Here is a 19780-nt window from a genome sequence, read left to right as displayed (position 1 = left end):
AGTTCTTCTGTTCTCAATTTCATTGAGTTTGGCTCGAATCCTTATTAACTCTCTTCTTCTGATTGGTTAGATTTTATTTGCTGTTCTTTCTCCAGTTCTTTTAGGTGCAATGTTAGCTTGTGTATTTGAGTTTTTTTTCCAATTTTTTGAGGGATGCTTGTATTGTGATGTATTTCTCTCTTTGGCCTGCTTTGCTGTATCCCAAAGGTTTTGAACGGTTGTATCTTCATTTTCATTAGTTTCCATGAATCTTTTAAATGATTCTTTAATTTCCTGCTTGACCCATTTATCTTTTAGCAGGATGCTGTTTAACCTACATGTGTTTGAGTTTCTTCCAAATTTCTCCTTGTGATTGAGTGTAAGTTTCGAAGCATTGTGGTCTGAGAATATGCAGGGGACAATCCCAATCTTTTGGTATCAGTTAAGACCTGATTTGTGACCCAGTATGTGGTCTATTCTGGAGAAAGTTCCATGTGCACTTGATAAGAATGTGTACTCAGGTGTGTTCAGATGGAAAGCTCTGTATATATCTGTGAAATCTATTTGGTCCAGTGTATCATTCAAGGCCCTTGTTTCTTTTGTGATGTTGTGCTTATTTGCAGAAAGTACCGTGTTGAGGTCTCCTACTATCAGTTTATTATTATCTAAGTATCTCTTTACTTTGGTTATTAATTGATTGATATACTTGGCAGCTTCCATATTAGAGGCATAAATATTGTTGATTGTTAATGTCCTCTTGTTGGATATACCCTTTAAGTATGATAGAGTGTTCCTCTTCATCTCTTACTACAGTCTTTGGGATAAACTCTAATATATTTGACATGAGGTTCGCTACCCCATCTTGAATCATTTGAATGATATATGGTTCTCCACCCCTTCAATTTCAGTCTGGAAGTGTCCTTAGGTCTAAAATGAGTCTCTTGTAGATAGCATATAGATAGGTATTGCTCTTCTATCCAGTCTGATACCCAATGTCTTTTGATGGGATCATTTAGCCCATGCATGTTCAGAGTAACTATAGAAAGATATGAATGTAGTGTCATTATAATACTCATTCAGTCTCTGTTTTTGTGGATTATTTATTTGGGCTTCTTCTTTCTTTTACAGGGTCCCCCTTAATACTTCTTGCAGAGCTGGTTTGGTGGTCACATATCCTCTCAGTTTCTGCCTATGCTGGAAGCTCCTTATCTCTCCTTCTATTCTGAATGAGAGCCTTACTGGATAAAGTATTCTTGGCTGCATGTTCTTCTCACTTTGTTCCCTGAATATATCATGCCATCCCTTTCTGGTCTGCCAGGTCTCTGTGGAGAGGTCTGCTGTGAAACTGATATTTCTCCCTAGATAAGTTAAGTATCTCTTGTCTCTAGCTGCTTTAAGAATTTTCCCTTTATCTTTGAGATTTGCAAGTTTCACTATTAAATGTCAAGGTGCTAATTGGTTTTTTTTTATTTTGGGGAGATCCTCCCTATCTCTTAGATTTGAATGCCTGTTTTCTTTCCTAGGTTAGAAGTTCTCAGTTATGATTTGTTCAAATATACTTTGTGGTCCTCTCTACCTCTCAGTCTCTTCTGGAATCCCACTTAGACATATATTCTTCCTTTTCAAGCTATCATTTATTTCCCTAAGCCTTCCCTCATGAGTTGTTTTTCTCTTTTCTCCTCAGCTTCCTTCTTTCCATCAACTTGTCTTCTATGTCACTCACTCTCTCTTCCACCTCATTAACCCTTGCAGTTAGAGCATCCAGTTTAGACTGCACCTCAGTTAATCTATTTTTAATTTCAGCCTGATTAGTTATCAATTTTATGGTAACAAAGTCTCTAGAGTCCCTTATGCCTTTTTCCAGAGCCACCAGTAACTTTATAATCATACCTCTGAATTTAATTTCTGACAATGTATTTAAATCCAAATTCTGTAACTCTGTGGCAGAGAGTATTGCTTCTGTTCTTTTGTATGTGTGTGTGTATGTGTGTGTGTGTGTGTGTGTGTTGAATTCTTCCTTTTATTCATTTTGTCCAGTGCAGAGTGGCTGAGTGAGCTGAGTCAAAAATATCAACCATGATCTACATAAAATACACCCTAGATGATTCCAAAATCTTCAGAGACCAGAAAATTAAAAAAAGGAAGACCATAACAAAATTAAAAAAAAATGGATCATTAAAGTTAAAAACAAATTTTAAAACAAAGTAGTAAAAATAAAAAAAAAAAAGCAAAGAAGAAGAAAAAAGAAAGAAAAGAAAACAAAATCAGGGGGTGGTGGTGGATGGTGGTGGTGAGGAAGTGGTTGTGGAGAGAAAATATAATCTCCCTCAGGGATCCTAGAAGATGATCTTCTTGGTTTTTAGTGTGTTTTGTTCTGTATGTTCAAAGATGCTCAATGCCATAAACTAGCAATACTTATATAGAGACCCAACATTGACCACAAAAACCTAAACAAGATAAAAGAGAGAGGCAGAATGGGAAGGAAGGCAGAATATAATCTCACAAAATGAACCCAAACGGTGTTCCACTTGGTTCTGGGTGTATGTTGGTGCTGTGTTTGAAGGTACTAACTTCCACCATTGTAAAACAAAACAAGACAGACAAAACAAAAAACAAATATTCATATCTTGTATATGTCTCAAAATTAAATTGAATACATTGAAGGGAATCCAGAAGTGAAAAATACATCTAAGGCATGTAATTGTAGAAATATGAAAGTCAAAAGGAAAAAAAACTTAAAATTGAAGAGTTGGTAAAATATTGTAGTTAAGATGGGAAAAGAGAAAAAAATATTGGGGAATTTTTGGCCTGATGTAAAAATGAGTTGTAATGAAAAAAGAAAAAGAAAAAAAAAAAAACATAAAGAGGGACCATGTTGTTCTATATACTATTTTCCCTCAGTCCTGGAGCTTTCCAGTTCTGTTTGGTCAATAAACTTTGTCTTCCCTTGTTCTTCCAGCTGGTCCTCTGGTGGAGGAGTCTGCAGTGCTGATTCTTAGGTGTTGTGTGCCTGGGTGGAGATGCTCCACCCTTGCCAGGTGCTGGTCTCAGTATGGGCTGTGTACCTGTGAGACCTTTGTTCCTTAGAGGTCCCGCCTCCCCCAGGCACAAGGTGAAACCAAGAGAAATGAAAAAAAAAAAAAAAAAAAAAGGCTGCAGCCAATTTCTAGCTCTGGAGTCGAGCTCCCCAAGAGTAACTAACCACAGTCTCCGGGTCCACACTAGCCTAGATGCTCCTGTCGGTAGGTGCGGGTGCACTGAGCTGCACAGCTTGCTGGGTGTCCAGTGGCAGGAGAATTCTTGCTTTCCTGTGTGCAGTACTCCCTCCCATTCTGCCTGTCCCAGGGGGAATGGAGGATAGCTAGTTTTGTCCACTTCGGCACCCTCAGATCCAAAACTCTGCACCAGTGGACCCATTCTCCTGGTTACTACCTCTGGAAGGAGATGGAGGACAGCCACTTCCTCTGTTGCTGGACTCTAGGGTAAAGGCATCTCTGGAGCCAGCCCTTGCAACCAGCAGGCTTTTCTCAAATGCCCCAGAGGGCTGAAGCGCTCCAGCCCTTTACTGAGATCAGACCGAGGTTTGGGGTGAGCTTTCCCTCGAGCACCCCTCCTCTTATAGTGACTCTGGGATGCTTCACTGCCTCTTGATGCTTCACTACCCAACCTGCGATTCTGCCCTATTTCCCTGCTAAGCCCTTTTACATCAGGGAAAACTCAGGCTCGGATTTTTAAAGTTACCTCTTCTCAAGGGCTGGGCTTTCAGGCCCTGGAGGATTTCACTGCTCCCCATTAGACCTGCTAGTTGTTCCCCACCCCCAATTTAGTACTTTTCAATTTTTTTCACCTTCCTACCTTGTTAGAAGCAAAAACTTTTCTCTCTGTAGCATTCCTGCTGTTCTCTCTTTATATCTCAGGTTGAATTTGTAGGTGTTCAGGACGTTTTGAAAGTTACCTAGGTAAGTTTGTGGGGCCAGGTGAGTTGAGGACCCCCTTTTCTGCCATCTTACTTCACTCCCCAAAAACCCAGTTTAAAACACATGTAAATTTATAATGCTTGAGCCAACATGAAACTATTCAGGTAAAATATGCTTGGAAAATAAAATTGTTGCTAGTTAAAGATGTAGACAAGTTAATTTTATTTTTCTTTATATAGGTTTCTTTTGTTAATATTTTATTTATTTATTCATGAGATACACACAGAGAGAGGTAGAATTGTAGGCAGAGGGAGAAGCAGGCTCCCTGTGGGGAGCCTGATGTGGGACTCTATCCCAGGATCCTGAGATCACAACCTGAGCCAAAGGCAGATGCTCAACCACTGAGCCACCTAGGTGCTCCTATTCAGGTTTTGTTTCAAAGCAGAATGCTTATAATGTTTGATGTTATGTATCAAATGGATGCCCAGGTTAAACTTCATTTCTGGGTGTGTCTGTGAGGATGTTTCCAGATGAGATTAGCATTTGTGTAGGTGGATTCAGTAAAGAAGATGACCCTTCCTAATGTGGGCAGTATCCAATCTGTTGAGGGCCTGAATAGATTAAAAAAAATGGAACAAAGTAGAACAAGAGGTGGAAGAACGAGGAATTCCCCCCCCCCTTTCCCCTGCTTCACAGCTTGAGCTAGTGCATCTCATCTTATTGTACCTTTGGACTGGGATTTATACCACTGTCTCCCTTAGTTCTCAGGTCTTGGGTTCACTGAATTGGATTTGATGTAAATTATACTAATGGCTTTCCTCATTCTCCAGCTTGCAAATGGCAGATTCTGGGACATCTCAGTCTCTCTATATATTTCCTATTGGTTCTGCTTTTTGGCTAACCCTAACTAAAACACAGTGGCCTTTACAAAGGATTATTAGACCAATGCTTGTGCCAACAACATTTTATTTTTCCTCCTAGGTAAGAATGACTGATTTCAATTATCTTTAGGTGATGTCTTCCTCAGAAAGATGTTAATCTTGGGCCAGGAGTCTCACCTCTATCTATTAGATTCATTCTAGGGGTGAGGGAAGCATTTTAAAGCAGAAGAGAAAATTATGCAGCTGTAGTTAGCTGCCAATAATTGATGTTGGGGTTGGGACATTTATGCTTAAAAGAAATAGATTTCCTTCAAGGAACAGAATGACTGAATGAGGGAACAGTATAAGAAGCACTTAGAAGACCCAATATCCCTTTAACATTCTGTCCTATCTATTCCCTGAATTAAAGCAATTCCTAAGAAGTGTGCTGAAGATACCCAACTTTACCTCCTGTACATTTAATTAAGATAAACTAATTTAAAAAGACTGAGATGCTAATAACCAGTCCCAAGGCCATGAGACACATTGGGTGTTTTTTTTAATAATAAATTTTTTATTGGTGTTCAATTTGCCAACATACAGAATAACACCCAGTGCTCATCCCATCAAGCATTTTGAAGGGGAGAATGATGGTGGAGTAGATCATGGTCAAATCTAGTAAGAAAATATAGAACAAAAAATTTCCTTGTTTTAAGATGTAATAGAGACAGTGGAAATTCACTAGGTATGAAAAGTCCTGAAATTTGGTAATTATGTCCAGAGAACATTTCCTAAATAATAAACCTAAAGAGAATGAATGTTAAGTGAAATTTCTACTCAATGAAGAGGCTCCCTCTTCCATTCAGGGCAGATCTGTATGTAAAGAAGTGCCAGTGGGACAAATTCCCTTGCCCTTTGCCACCAGTGTGTGGATCAAGATTTAGCATGAGGATTTAGCATGATGGGCAGTGTTCACCCTCTAGATGATGTTCTAATGAATGCCCTCAGAAGCCCTTATCCCAATGTCAGTTGACAAGCCTCACGGGTCCTGACTGCAGTCTCATCACACCTATCAGTAAGAGTAGCTGATAAGCCCCAACAAAAGTCAGAGGGTCTCTTAGCCAAGTACAGTTTCTTGGGACTATGTGAGCAAATTACAAAGTTCAATTCCTCTGACAATCAAAGAGAAACTATGTTCCTTTCAGCAACCCCTACCAGATAGTAGGCCCAAGTGCCTTATTGGACTTCTTTGGTATACACAGAGTATTTGAGCACTAAAGGGGCCTCCTGGCCAAGTGGAAATGGTGTGTGCCAGAGCAGCCGGCCTGACCATGTCATCCCATCATTTTGCATGAAGGAGGGGCATCTACCTCTCTTGGAGAAACTATCCCTCCCTTGGTTGCCTGAAGCAAAGGTGCTGGCTCAGCAGGGCCCTCAGTGCACTGACTTCCCTACGTGCCTGGGCTAGTTCACTGATGCTTCAGCTGAGCTGAAAGCTGCTGATGTCCACTGGGCTGTGGTGGCTGTTTGGCTCCAGCACCAGCTCTGCAGAACCAAAAGTGGACCTACTCACTGTCTGGTGGGTAATACTCAAGGCTGTTCTTGTGGCTCTGGCCAGCACTCCCTTAATGAAGCTTGTATTTTTAATGACCCTAGGGCTGTTGTCAATCCTGTAGTGTTTGGTCTGCCACTTGGGAAACTCTAGGTTGCAGGTTAAAGACACACCTCTGGGGGTGGGGGACTTGAACCGTGGAAATGAATCATGGCTGCTGATTGAACTGTCTGGTCACTCATGTTGATGGTATGGGCTCTTTTTCTGATGAGACTGATGGAATTCAAATTTGTGGTAGAGCCCCTCCACTCATGTTGCCACTGTTACAGGCTGGCCACCAAGCAGCAAATAGTTTTATGTAGAGGCTGCTACTGTATTCTGCACTTGGGACTCCTGCCAGGGAGTGGAGTGACTTTGTTGCATTTGTGTCCCTTCCTCCAGGCTATCAGTGTGCCTCATCACTTTTGACAGGCTTTCAGATTATGGTACTGATTCTCAGCTGGGGGCAATTTTGTCTTTCAGGGAACATTTGACACTGCCTGGAGCCGTGGTTGTTTATAGCTTGGGGAGATGTACAACTGGCATCTAGTGGGTAGACACAAGTATGATGACAAACATCCCACAACACACAGGCAGTGCTCACCCAGAGAACTGTTATCTGTCCCAAAATGGCAGTAGTAATGAGACTGAGAAATTAGTTAAGTGTGGTTCCCATTTATCAGCCAACTCCAGCTACCCTATCATGGCTCTTGAAACAGCTGTATCATGCTTTCAGCTTCTGGACCTTTTCCAGTATGACAATATTATATCTTTTGTCACAAAGGCCACCCAGCTGTGGGCCAATGTTCAAAGTGCTTAACAGACATTTCCTGCTCCCTACCATCTACATTCATCTGGTATTGAGGAACCCTGAAATGGCTTCTTAGAAAATTGACTCAAACAATTCCTGACTATAGCTCCCTTACCTCCTCCAGGTCTCCACATTTTCTTTAAAGGCAGTTTGGTCACTGGATGCAGCTGTTCCCATAAAGGGATTGTTTCCTTTCTGTTGCTTCCTTGGTAATGATCAGAACCAACATGTAGAGCTTACCCATTATAGGAGGTTATATTTAGGTATTTTGAAATGAGAAGATTCTGTTCTGATCTTTCAGAACAAAAGGTCTAGTCAAGCAGGATATGATTGGAAAAGATAAAATAGGAACTGGGATGGAGCATACCAATGTTAGGGTGGTGTAAGAAGAGCAAGGACCTTAGCCCATGGGGAAAGAATTCCTTAGACCTTAGGAAGTACAAGGGTGGTGGTAATGACAATGAATGCTCTCATTGTCCCTAGATCCAACAGTAATGACTGAGTCAGATAGCAGCTGCAGCTTACAATCTGACTGGAGGCTGGGTTTGTTGTCTAGTCCACGTCGTATGAAAACAAAAACTGTGGACATGGCAGGTCCTGATTCTTCTTTGTCTGATGCATACAGACCCACAGACTCAACAGCCCTCTTTGATCTGACTGATGCAAATGTGTATGCTTCTCTGGATGTCCAGGTGGCCTTAGGTATGCCATGTGTGGTGACTCAGGCTGCAGTTACTCCGTGATATAGCCCATGTAACTTAAGCACATCAATGTAGTGGTGGCAACACATTCCCAACTGGAAGAGGCTGCACCACTTTGGTTTATATGTTTGTGGGCAATAGAATGTGCTTCAATGGAAATAGGGATTTTTGTGACGTATATAATTCTTCTGTAATTACTGAAGACTGGAAAAGTCAATCTAACTTATTTGAATGGGTTGTACTGGATAATAGTCTGACCTTAGACTACATCCTAGTTATCTCAAAGGCACGATGTCTCTGGGACTTGTTTGAAACTGACTAAATGAAACTTTGGGATAAGGATCATGATTGAGATAGGCCTCATCCTGCTATTTGGAGATAATTAATTAAATCCTGTGAAAGACAAATCAAATGCCTTTCACTTAGGAAAGAACATTTTGGTACAAGTGTACAGAACACTTTTCAGTTTCCCTTTTTCCACTTCCCTCTACCTACTTAAGGCATAAAGTCTTTTTTTTTTCTTTTTCTCTTCCTTTTTAAAAAAACATATTTATCTATTTTATTTTAGAGAGAGTATGAGTGAGTGGGGTGGGAGGCATGGGAAGAGAAAGAGAAAAGAGAGAGGGAATCCTCAAGCAGACTCCCAGCTACACTTGGAGCCTAACTTGAGGCTCGAAACCATGACCTGAGCTAAAACCAAGGGGGCTGGACACTCAACCAAAGGAGCCACCCAGGTGCTCAAAGCATAAGTTCTTATAAGGGAATTTATATTTCAGGTGCAGAAAAGCTTGTAAGAGCTCAAGAAAGAAGGTGAGAGGCAGGCTCCACAAGTTTGAAAACAGGCTCTGTGAGAATCATTCTCACATCACAGTGCATGAGTTCTTCTATTTATTTTTTAAGATTTTATTTATTTATTCATGAGGGACACACACACACACACAGAGGCAGAGACACAGGCAGAGGGAGAAGCAGGCTCCATGCAGGGAGCCCGAAGTGGAACTTGATCCCAGGACTCCAGGATCACACCCTGCGCCGAAGGCAGATGCTGAACCACTGAGCCACCCAGGCATCCCAAGTTCTTCTATTTAAGCAGCTGGACAGAGCTTGCATCAGAATTATTGATGAAAACGTTTTCATTTTTGAAAATTTTGTGCTTGGAGGACAATCAAGCTTTTTGAGGATGACTCTGATAAATATATGAGGTTTATATTGACATTAACTGAATTACATTCAATCTAACCCTCCAACTCATTGTTGGAATGTGGTGGGAAGGGGAACTGGAGGAGAAAGAGGGAAATCAGGTAAGGAAATCCAGTTATCATGTAACAAGGGAGTCAGGCTGTAGTTTGGGGATGGAGGCTGTAAGAATTCTATAGGTTACCATATTAAGATATACTTTTTTACTTCAAAAGTTTATTTTGTTATTTTTTTTTCCTTGATTCACTTTAAGACTTAGGTTGACATGGTTCAAATAAAATGTGCTTGTTTTTAGAAGAGAAGGAAAGAAAAGTGGGGAGATTATACCCCAAATGGGCTGTCTTTGAGCAAGGAACCAGCCCTAGGAATAGAGTGGGTAATGGCAGGTACATAGAAGAGAAAACCAAGTCAATTTGTGCCCTGCAATGAGAAAGAAAAGGTGGTTGGGGACCAATCTTAGCCAAAGAAGTGTCCCTGGGGAAGTTTTCTGGAAAGCTGGTAGAGTTTTCCAGCATAAACTAGAGGAGCAGGTACGCCCATGTATACAAATGCTCGTAAATTCCCACGAGGTCAACTAGTGAAGGCTCATGAAATCTCCTTCCAGATATTTAAAAAGAAGTCATTTTCTCTCTCCCCTGAAGGGCAGGTCTTTCCCAAGTTTCTTAGGGACCTCATCAGCTTTAATCCAAGCATTAATTTATTTCACATTGTTAACTGGGCTTATGGCTGGCCCTTGGGATACCAATTAGCTGAATCTTATAGTTAGGAAACAACAGGACCATAGCCTCATGGTTTACCAAACACATCTCATATTTTAATTGGAATCTACTATGCTCATTCTTACATGAATGCTGTTAGGGGAGCCAAACCCATTATTTTGTCCAAACCACACATGAGGCTTTGCAATGTCCATTACTCCAACTCAAACATCCATGCATTCTGCAAGTCATATTTAGCGACTGTCGCTTAATAAATATCAATGCAAAAACATTATTGACTTGGTTTAACATGGAGATGTAACCCCTAGTGTACTTGATGAATTAAATGTGCATCCATTGTTAAATCTGATGTTGAATAAGAGAATGAAGCAAAGACAGTTTTATTGAGGAAATCCATAACTATTAACTAGAGGGCAAAAATAGTTTACTTCACATACAGAAATATCATGATTTTATTTCTCCTAAATAAAGTATTATGTATATTGTATTTGTTAATTACATCTAAGGTTCTTTTTAATTGATCAGGAAAAAATGTTAAGTGACTTTTATAGAGGTTCTCCTAGAATGAGTTTTTAACATTTTCATGAAAAGGAAGTCTATAATAAATGTGTGAAGCTATTTTTAGGAAACTTTTTGGAGCTAAGTAAGATCTTAACTCACAGAATAATTTTCAAGTGGAAACTTGGCTTGGACATATGAAATATGTGAGTTCACTGAATTAAACCTGTGGAATGTTCCAAAGGGTCAATGACTAGCTGGAGTTTCACTGTGTTAGGGAACAGAAATTTGGTCTAAGAGGTTTGGTGACTTAATAAATATTTCTGAGACTTTGGGCAGTAATTAACTTTGCTGATTTTGATTTTATTTTCAAATCCCATGCAATCCTCTATAGTTGATTTTGGTGATAAACCCGACCTAGAATTTAATTATATTTGTTATGTGCAAGAATCCTTGAGCAAATGTTTCTCAGATTTCCATAAGTTAAACATTATCAGTAGGAAGAACCCTGCGGGTCTAGGTTTTGGAGAGAGATACAGACATTCCAGAACACCCTGTTATTATTATTTTCTTTTCATTTAAAACATTTTTAATCTGTGGTTTATGATTATCCTGCACAGGACTTTGCACAGGTGAAACCTTGGAAGCATCTTTTAATTGATTTGAATGAATTAACTGAGTAATCTTGTAAAAGTAGTTTGCCTTCTCTGGATATATTTCTGCATATGATAAATGATTTTTTTAAAGTTCCTTATGAAAATAAGTTGGAAATAGGATCAAAAGATCTGAGTTCAAATCCTGGATGTGTCATTCACCTACTCTTGGACAAATTACTTAATCTCCAAATCCCAATTTTCTCTTCTCTGTAACGAAGTCAACAAAATCTTCCTCTGCATTGTTGGAAGAATGAAATGAACCAAATGATCCCAAATGCCTACAAGCTGCTTGACATGCAGTGTAAACTTCATAGGCACTTGTTGACTCCATTTCAACTATAGTATTCGGTAATCCAATTCTACTTAGAAACTTGAACTCAGAGGTAAACAAATAGATTATTTAGATTATTATCCTTTTCTCCTCAGTGAGAACCACATGACATATTTAAACTTGATTTACTTAGTTTTAGATGAATACACAAATGCATTTTCTCAGTTGGAAGATGGAATGGAGAATGACAATTTCATTTCCCTATTCTTTCTGAGAACTTATTTATCTTTCAAACTGTTACAAATTTCCAATTTGCCTATTATTGCTCTTGTAAAGAACATAAGAGATATGTGGGTCCTTATAAAATGTCATGCCATGGCTTTTAGTGATTATTTCCATTTCCATAGGGCTTAATGCTTTTAATGAAGTCTTATTATACCTAGTATCCAATGTTCTTTTTACAACAGTGATATGTAGTGGGACAGGTTGCATACATTTATTTATGAAATGAAAGCATTAAAGTATAGGGAGGTTAACCCTTGGACAGAAAAAGAATAATCTACATCTGCCAATGTTCCCATGAACTTACCACTAGATGAAAAATGGGAAAAAATGACTTTTACAATAATTAGTCCCTCAATATCACCATCCAAATGTTTAATATTAGTTAGCCTTTTCACAAACTGAACCTTGTTTTTCATATATATCTGTGGATGTATAAATATACCCACATATATATGTCTAGGTCTATGTCAATATGGCCTCCAAAAATTATTATTATTATTATTATTATTATTTTAGTATTATTATTTTTTAAAGATTTATTTATTTGTTTATTTTAGAGTGGGAGGGAGGGGCAGAGGAAGAGAGAGAGTCTTAAGCAAATTCCATGCTGAGTACGGAGACCAACTGGGGGCTTAATCCCACAAATCATGCGATCATGACCTGAGCCAAACCAAAAGTTTGAGATTTAACCAACTATGTCACCCAGGTGCTCTGACCTACAAAATATTATTATGCATAATTAATTATTTAAATAATTCTCTTCTAAAATATCAAAGCTCAGGTAGTTGGGGTAAGAAAAAGGTTAGATTCATTATTGAAGTGCAGCAGTGTACACTGGAAAAAAAGATCACATTTAGAGTCTTATTATTATTACTTCATTTAACTTTAATTATCTCCTTAAAGAAGCTAATTCTAAATACAAGACATATTGGTGGTTAAGACTCCAACATAGAAATTTTTTTTTAGGGGGGTGAAGTTTAGTCCATAACACTGTCAGTGTCCCAATAACTCTAATAAGACAGGTTCTTACTTGCTGAGGGAAGACTTCTCTGTCCTAAATTCTTACACTAAAATTAAGTTTTTCCTGTTTTTGAATTTCATAGAATGGAAATATACAGTATATATTATTTTGTGTCTTGCTTCTTTCAATCAATAATATTATATTTGTAGTATTCATCCATGTTGTATGTCATTACATTTCATTCATTTTTGTTATTGTATGATATTCTCCTGTATGTTTATTCCACATTTATTGATCCAATCTCATAGGAAGGACTTATGAGTTGTTTATGGTTTGGGATTATCATGAGTATGCTGCTGTAGATGTTCCCATGTACTTGACTGCTCCTCCACATAGGAATATTCCTGTTGGTCATATACATAGAACTAGCATTGCTTGGTCATAGGATGTGCAAATTTTCAACTAAAGCAGGTTATAAACTGCTTTCCCAAGTAGTTGGACAAGATACATTCTTACCCAGCAGTACATGAAAACTCAACTGTTTCACTCCTAATCAACACTTGCTACTGTCAGTCTCATAAACTTTAGCCTTCTGTTGGACATGTTTTGGTATCACATGGTGGTTTTAATTTGCATTTCCTGATTACTAATAAAGGGGCAAACGTCCTTTCACGTGCTATCAATCCTCAATGTTATGGCCTGCATGTCTACATTCATTTAACATTCATCTGTTGGGGATCCCTGAGTGGCGCAGTGGTTTACCGTCTGCCTTTGGCCCAGGGCGCGATCCTGGAGACACGGGATCGAGTCCCACATCGGGCTCCCGGTGCATGGAGCCTGCTTCTCCCTCTGCCTGTGTCTCTGCCTCTCTCTCTTTCCCTCTCTCTCTGTGTGACTATCATAAAATAATAATAATAATTATTATTATTTAACATTCATCTGTTGAAACCCCAACAACCAATATGATAATATTTGGAGGAGGGGCCTTTGGGAGGTAATTAGTTTGGATAAAGTCATTAGAGTGGGTACCCTAGGATTAGGGTTCTCTTAGTCTCTCTCTCTCTTTCTCTTTGTCTCTCTGTCAAGTGAAGACACAAGGAAAAGGCAGCTGTCTGAAAGTGAGAAAGAGAGCTCTTAGCAGAAACTGTATTAGCCAGCACCTTGGTTTGGACTTCCCAGGCATCAGAGCTGTGAGAAATAAATATCTGATTTTAAGCCACCTAGTCTATGCTATTTTGGTATAGCTGCCTGAACAGGCTAACGTACTTGCACATCCTCTTACAAAGTGCCTAAGTTTTTTGCTAATTTTTCTATTAGACTGTGTTTTTCCTAATGATCCGTACAAAGCATTCTTTGTACATATTGGATACAAGCCTTTTTGTGTTTGCTTGCTTATGTTTTACTAAATCATTCGTCATTTCCTATCTTGACTTTTAAACATTCTTGATAATATCTTTTTTCAAATTGAACCTCCTATTTTAATAAAGTCCAAGTTATCAAAGTTTTCTTTTATGATTAGTGCTTTTTGTGACCTAAAACAGCATTTGATACTTCAATATTGTAAAGATATCACCCATAACATCTCTAGATGCAATACTATTTTGATTTTAGCTCTATAATCCACACAGAATTAATTTCTGCGAATGATGAAATTTAGGGTATATTAATTTGCAAGGGCAGCCATAACAGAGTGCCATACTGTGGGTGAGTTAACCAGTAGAAATATATTTTCTCACAATTCTGGAAGCTGGAAGTCTGAGATCAAGGTCCTGGAAAGATTGGTTTCTTCTGAAGCCTCTCTTCTTGGCCTCCAGTTGTCCATTCCTTCCTCGTCTTCCCATGGTTTATCTTCTGTGTGTGTTTGTGTCTATATTTCCTTTTTTTACAAAGACCCCAGTCATATTGGATTTGAGTCCACCCTACAGTCCTCATTTTAACTTAATTATCTCTCTTAAAACCCCCATCTCTAACTAGAGTCATATTCCAAGGTACTCGGGGCTAGGACTCCAACATATGAATTTAAGGGGATATAATTTAACCCATAATTTGGGATATTGATATCTAATTGACCTAGTACAGTTATTGAAAATAATGTTTTTCCTTTATTATTTTGGTACCAGATTAATCAGAAATTAAGTATGCATATACAGGTGAGCTTATTTCTCAACTTTCTCTTCTGTGAATCTTCATAATTCCTATGTCAATAATACTGTTTTAATATTTAATATTTGTGGGACAAAATCGTTCAATTGTTCTTCTTTAACAATATCTTATTCTTTTTAATTTCCATATAAAAAATAATTTTGTCAACTCCGCCTCCCCCCCCAAAAAAAACCTTGTTGGTATTTGATGAGGATGGAATTGACTTTATAGATCAATTTAGGGAGAATTTACATACTTAAAATATTGAGTCTTCTGATCTACTAACTTGGCATGCATGTCCATTATTCAGACCTTTTCTTATTTATTTTAATAATATTGCATACTTTCTATGTAGAGATCTTCCCTATCTTCATTAGACTTATTCCTAGGTTTTAACATTTTTATCATCATGAATTATATCATATATAATATATGGTATATAGAATTATATTTATTTATTTTTGGTAGATCAACAATTTTGTTGGACTCATGTATTAATTAATAGTTTATCTATAAATTTCTTTGGATTTTCTATAAATATAATTATAACCTCAAAATAATGTTTTATCTGTCTTCTAACCATTTTAATTTTTATTTCTTTCTCTTGGCTTATTGAACCAGCAGAACTCCTAATACATTGTTGAATGGCAGTGGAGAGAAGAGACATTTCTTGTCTCATTCCCAATCTCAAATGAAAGGAAATTGAACAGTGCTCTCCATCAGATTAAGGGGATTCTCTTCTTTTCCTAGTTGGCTAAGAGAGCTTATAATAATGGGTGTTTTGCTTCAACATGGATGGAACTGGAGGGTATTATGCTGAATGAAATAAGTCAATCGGAGAAGGACAAACATTATATGTTCTCATTCACTTGGGGAATATAAATAATAGTGAAAGGGAATAGAAGGGAAGGGAGAAGAAATGGGTAGGAAATATCAGAAAGGGAGACAGAACATAAAGACTCCTAACTCTGGGAAACAAACTAGGGGTGATGGAAGGGGAGGAGGGCAAGGGGTGGTGTGAATGGGTGACAGACACTGAGGGGGGCACTTGACGGGATGAGCACTGGGTGTTATTCTGTATGTTGGCAAATTGAACACCAATAAAAAATAAATTTATTATTAAAAAAATAATGGGTGTTAGATTTTACCCTACTTTTTCCCCTGCATCTATTGAAATAACTGTATAATTTTTCTTTCAAAATGGTAAATTAGAATGATTGATTTTTAAATAAGTCACTTGTTTTAAATGGATCTTGCACTCCCGGAATAAATAAACTTGGTTGATAGGAATTATCCTTTTCATGTAGTGCGAGGTTTTATCTGCTATTATTTTGTTTATAATTTTTATTGGTAAGTTCATGAGGGAGTTGTACCTATAATTTTTTTCTACTAGTTTTTCCTTTGTCAGATTTCAGAATCAAAATTCTATATATATATAGAATTTTATTATATATATAAAAATATACATATTTTTATATATATATAATATATAAAGATTTTATTTATTCATGAAAGACACAGAGAGAAAAAGAGACAGAGACATAGGCAGAGGGAGAAGCAGGCTTCCTGCAAGGAGCCTGATGTGGGACTCTATCCCTGACCCCAGGATCACACCCTAAGCTGAAGGCAGATGCTCAACTGCTGAGCTACCCAGGTGTCCCTAGAATCAAAATTATGCTGGTTTTATATTAAACAAGTTGCAGAAATTAATCTATTTTTTTCTTGTTTATGAAACAATTAAGCAAGATGGGTGATTTTATCCCTTAAATTTGTGACAGGATTAACTGGTAAAACCAGCTGGGCCTGGAGTTCTTTGTGTGAAGATTTGTAATTACAGTTTCAAATTCTCTAATAATTATAGGATTCTACATTTTCTATTGTTAATTGTATTTTTCTAATCTTTGCTCATTTTATCTACATTTTCAAATATATTGGCCCTAGTGTTATAATAATTTCCTCCTATGATATTTGTAATATCCTTATAATGCCCTCATTTAAAAAATCATAATGATCCTTCTGATCTCTTTTTTTAATCCTTCTGAATGTGTATCTTTCTTGGTCAGTCTCACCAGAGATTTATAACTTTAGTCTTTCCAAGAATTAAAATTTAGGTTGTTTTATCTTTTCTATTGTACATTTGTTTTCTAATTCATTGACTTTCACATTTATTTTTTACTATTTCCATCCTTCTTGTTCCTTTTGGGCTAAATTTTTTGTTCTTTTTCAATGTTTTCCGATCAGTTTCAATGTTTTCTGATCAGTTCATCAGTTCTGATCAATTCTTAGCCTTTCTCCCTTTCTATAAATTTTCCTCTATATCTCACATTATTCTAATGTATAGTTTTACTCTTAAAATCATCTCAAATTGTTTTCTGGATTCCATTTGGGATTCCTTTTCTAACTCATGTATTTTTAGAAGAATATTTTTAACTTCCATATGTAGATTTTCTAGTTACATATGTAATTGATTTTTACTCAATTGCATTGTGGCGGAAAACTTATTCTGTATAATTTTAATTATATGAACTTAGTAGATCTCTGCTTTATAGCATAGTGCTTGGCCAATTTTGTTAAATATTCTGTCAGTGCATGGAAATCTTGTGTATTATGCTGTAGTTCTTGAATGCAGTGTTATATATGCCAGCTACATCATACTAATATTTTGTTATTCAAATCTCTTATATCCTTACCATTGGTTTTGTTTTGTTTTATTTCATTTCTGATGTGATTGTTCACAGAGTGGCATGTTAGAATGTCCTGCTATGGTAGACTTGATGACTTTTCTTGTAATTCTATTAATCTTTCCTTTATTCTTTTTAAAACTAAAAGATGCTTTGCCTTTAAACTTAGAATTGATATATCTTCCTGATATAAAATTATTCTTCAGGTGCTCTGTCTTTAATTTCAATCTTAGTGACTTTTTATATCTTAGATAAAATCTCTTGCAACTGGTACACAAGTTTTTATTTTTCAAGTCTGAAAATCTTTGTTTGATGAAAGTACTTAGTTTTAAAAATAGATTTGCATTTAGATCCACCATTTCATTACTTGTTTACTATTTTTCTATCTATAAGTTGATTTTTCATACTTCTTGCCCCCTTTTAGAGTATTTTTTTTAGTATTTCATTTTCTTTATTTCTTTAGAAGTTTAATGTTCTTTTATCATTCTTTATTTTGGTATTAGCCCAGAGATTACAACACAAACCTTTGACTTCTGGGTCTCTAATGTAAATCAATATTTTTTCTTCCTTCAGACAATGCAAAAATATTAAAACCCTTTAATACCATTTATCTATCCTAAAGTGTATATGTAACTTTAAATTCTATGTATCTATATGTTCATATATAAAATAAGATATATATTAAATTCTAAAAACTAATAATATTTTTATTTTTATATGCTCAATATTCAATTCAATTTACCCAAATATTTATTGACTTTCACTCCTCTTTCAATCTGATCATCTTTCTGGTAGCCTTTTTTTTTTTTTTGTCTGAGGAATATTCTTTAGTATTTTCTTACAGAGGATGCTAATAACAAACTCTTTAATTTTGTATCAAGTATTTATTTTTCTTCATTTTTAGTATTTAATTTAATTTTATTTTTCATTGATGTTGGAGGTTCTTTACAAGGATGGGTAGGGTCCCTATCTCAAATTTGGTATGGATATCAGGACTGGTGGCATCACACACTCCAAGAAGTTGTGACAAAATTTATTACTCACATAATAAGGCTTTCTGGGGAGAGAAGGACAGACTGCTAAGCTGGTCTGAAAGTGGATTTAGGCAGCAAAAGTAAGCTGGATTGGTAGCTTTTTGGTATTTATGGGATGAAATCATGGAGAACCTTCTCTTGTGTAAGCTGGAGGTTTGCATAGTTTGAAGTGCCCCAACACTAAAGGGGGTGGTACCTCAGCTTGCTTATCAGCTTGCCCATTTGTGAGGTGGAGAGGAAAAGGGATGAGCGATGCTTAAAAGATATGAACAGTCAAATATCAAAAATTGAGTCAGACTCTTCTTAGAACTTCCCTCTTATTTGTTGTTTTTACTGCTTTTCTTAGTTGTTATTCTTGGGCTAATATACCATATTGTATTAACTTATAAAAGTCTATGTACAGTCAATATCATGCTTCACTTATTTATAGCCCACTTCACTTACAGTGATTGAATTTTATTTTATTATCCTGATCTCCTCCTTTGTGCTATTAGCGTCATACCCTTTACCTCCATATACATTATAATTCTAATCTTATGATGTTGTTTTTTTCTTAATAGTCTTAAGGTGTTATTCTCTTGTGCTCTAAACTAAACAGTAAATGGTTTATCAGATTCTACTTCAGTGGGCTCTGGACTCTACTATTGACTCTCCTAGGCCCACCAGGCTATCAGGGTGCCATTACCCACCTCTGCCTTTTCCCAGGTTGTCCAGAATAGACAGATGCCCCTATCAAGAGACTGCCCAAATTCTGGGCTTGCTTCTCAAGGTTGTGTTCTTTCACGGGATCTTGCCTTTATTTTTTTCTATTGCCTTGCTTACTCTCCATGTCTCCAAACAGATTTAAAATAATATATTTAATCCCATTTTTCTGGATGCTCACAGAGGGTAGAGAGTGCTGTTATGTGGTCTGCCACTGTTGGAAGTTATTCCCTCCCCATTTCATCATCACTAATAGCATATTTATTCTCTGAGCTTTTTAAAAAGATTTTATTTATTCATGAGAGAGAGAGAGAGAGAGAGAGAGAGGCAGAGACAAAGGCAGAGGGAGAAGCAGGCTCCATGCAGGGAGCCCGATGTGGGACTCGATCCTGGGACTCCAGGATCATGCCCTGGGCTGAAGGCAGGCACTAAACCAGTGAGCCACCAGGGATCCTATTCTCTGAGTTTTAAGAGAATAGATAAAGCAAAGTTCCACTTAAATAATAGTGTAATAATTGAATGGTACTGCATCCCAATAGAAAACATTAATGTTCTGCTCTAATTCTCAGGCCCAAATAAATCTATATAGGTAGCAGTCACCTGGAAACACAGCTCTTGTTGCTCATCAGGTATATTAAAGACCTATGGGAAGCTAACAGGCAAACTCTTCACACAAACACAGACACCCTATCATTCCTCTCATTATCTAGTTAGTGCAAGCTCTGGGCTAGGCTATGTGGCCACAGTCAGTTACTGCAATTGCATAGAGGTGGCT

The 19780-nt window shown here is 37.2% G+C and overlaps 2 long non-coding RNA genes across 2 annotated transcripts in view; one reads left to right on the top strand and one right to left on the bottom strand.

The window, feature by feature from the left end:
- Window positions 1-19780, bottom strand: part of LOC140610072 (uncharacterized) — a 133782-nt gene that overhangs the window by 71364 nt on the left and 42638 nt on the right. The window lies entirely within an intron of this gene.
- The window catches only part of LOC140610081 (uncharacterized), a 77466-nt gene that overhangs the window by 54964 nt on the left and 2722 nt on the right, over window positions 1-19780 (top strand). The gene's annotated exons all lie outside the window — the stretch shown is intronic.

This window comes from Canis lupus, chromosome 2 (assembly GCF_048164855.1).
Source record: "Canis lupus baileyi chromosome 2, mCanLup2.hap1, whole genome shotgun sequence".
In the NCBI taxonomy this organism is placed as follows: Eukaryota; Metazoa; Chordata; class Mammalia; order Carnivora; family Canidae; genus Canis; species Canis lupus.
This window is presented reverse-complemented; position numbering and strand designations above follow the sequence as displayed.